At 39.2% G+C, this 2,318-nt stretch overlaps 1 pseudogene; it reads left to right on the top strand.

Annotated features, from left to right (window-relative positions):
* The first annotated feature begins 411 nt into the window (after positions 1-411).
* On the top strand, positions 412-1,850 carry LOC137236021 (phospholipase A1 member A-like; annotated as a pseudogene).
* Positions 1,851-2,318: the final 468 nt, after the last annotated feature.

Here is a 2,318-nt window from a genome sequence, read left to right as displayed (position 1 = left end):
AATTTGTTTTCCCTCTTAATCATTTTAAAAATTTAGAAACTTCATCTAGTTGATTAAAGTATCATATTTTTTTTTTTTTTCAAATCAGTCAAACCTTTTGAATACCGAATACGATTTCTTTTGCTCTCAGGCACTTTCAACCTGTTTTACATGTCAAATTGACCACGTTGGTCAGTAATCTCTAATCGATGTACAAAACTACATGGTAGCCTGAAATAACAAAAATTTAAAATACGTGAAAGATGTTGAAAAAAGTGTAAAAGACGACATGGATCCAACCAAATAGTGACAACTGAAAACCGTATACCGAAAGTCTGAAGCGTACTTACAAAAAATATTTAGCTTAAGTAATAAAATAAAAAGGTACCGCACATCAAAAAACGAAAATATACCACGAGTATTCCGGGATTAATGCTGGTCTTATGGATTATAGCCTATGCTCTACTACCCAATTGTCATGCCAAATCATTTTTTAAATTATGGCCAACATGTCACCCCGCGTGAACCATCCACTACGCAATCTCCAGCTACAACAAGTGCGCCGGAAATGCGCGATATAATAATTGGACCCTGTCGTTGGGTTATTGGACGGAAATGCCCGTACCAAGAAATACGCTTTTTTTTTGTATACGCGACGTTATCCAATGGATCGACAATGCTTGCTAATAGATGAAACAGTTGCACAAATCGAACTTAACAAACTCTAACTTTAATCCACGTTATCCAACAAAAATTATTATACATGGCTATAATGCGGATATGTTTATGAATCCATTGCAACGATTGCGTCAAGAATATTTGATGCGTGATAAATACAACATCGTTTAGGTGGATTGGGCTATTTTGGCACCAGGTCCATGCTATTTGAGCGCGGTACATAATACAAAACACGTGGGAGCCTGTGTGGCACAATTGGTGGAGCGTATTCTGGAAATGGGCAGTTCCGATATGCATGCATGTTATAGGTTTCTCTTTGGGTGCGCAGTTGGCTAATTATATTGCAAGAAATTCGGGGTCCTTTCAGCTGCCTAGAATAACGGGTCTTGATCCTGCCATGCCACTCTTCATCACCGCCGGAGTGAATGATAAATTGGACCCTAGCGACGCTACTTTTGTCGATGTCATGCACATGAATGCGTTTATTCAGGGCAAAGTAGAACGCTGTGGCCATGCAGACTTTTATATGAATCCATTTGCCTGCAGCCATCAACGTTCCGTGGAGTATCTTCAAAAATCAATACGTTCACGCAAAGGCTTCTGGGGTTGGGCTTGCAGTTCATATATCTCATATTTGCTTGGCATGTGTCCACCCACCAGTTACTTACTCGAAGCTGGCGAAAATATAAAACCCAATACAAAGGGTATGTTTTTAGTTGAGACCAATGATACAGCAACTTATGCTTTGGAAAAGTGGACCGATTTGCCCATACTTGGCAAACCGGCATCCAAGAATGCACCAGTTACAATCACTGCGCCACCAACGGTAACAAGATCCTTTGCTACGTCAAATTAATAAATGGAATAAATTGGACATGAATTTTAACAACATAGAACGGCCATCAATGGAGTTCTCACAATCTTCTACAGACGAAGATTGGACATACTTTAGTGTAGCTGTTACGGGAGATATAACAAATAGCAATGATTATGTGCGAAATTCTGTGGAAGATGATCAAAGTGCAGAGAAAGCCGAAAAAGGCCATGACACACCTGTGGAATGGCATGATCATCGTCGTAATTTGACAAATGCTCCCATTGATGATGATATCTTTAATGTGCCTCATATTGTACGAGAAGAGCCGGAGAAGAAAAACTCAATTAGGCAACCGCGATTAAATGAAATAAACTAGTGAAAGCAAGCTTTTGTATGAGTTTTAAAGGAAATAGAAAGAACGTATTGGGTTAAAAAATCGTTGAAAATTCGGGAACGGTAAATTATGGTTAAAACCTACATTGTGTTGGCTTAGGCTGGACAGACGGATTTTGACAAAGCTATTGACCAAAGAGCCACTGGCCACACTCGTTAAGGCTTAAAATGTAACTTGGGGTTGGAACTGATATTTTCGTCTGCAATCCCAATTACTGTAAGGTAGGGTTTCCGCGTTTGGCGGGGAGAGTGGAGCATTTGTTTTCGATTTCAGACGACCTGACGTTGTCGGGACGGAAGACGTAGGATTTCACAGCCAATTTTGAGAATATCTTGTTTTTACTGTATTTTTACTTTATTTACAACCCCAATGGGTGGAAAATTTCTACTATAAACCATTGATATTATTTCCTTTACAGTTAAATGCGCAATGCCGACAAAGAAAATGTAG

The sequence above is a fragment of the Eurosta solidaginis genome, unplaced genomic scaffold (assembly GCF_040869045.1).
Source record: "Eurosta solidaginis isolate ZX-2024a unplaced genomic scaffold, ASM4086904v1 ctg00001203.1, whole genome shotgun sequence".
Lineage (NCBI taxonomy): Eukaryota > Metazoa > Arthropoda > Insecta > Diptera > Tephritidae > Eurosta > Eurosta solidaginis.
Note: the sequence above shows the minus strand (reverse complement) of the source record. Positions and strands in the feature narration are given on the sequence as shown.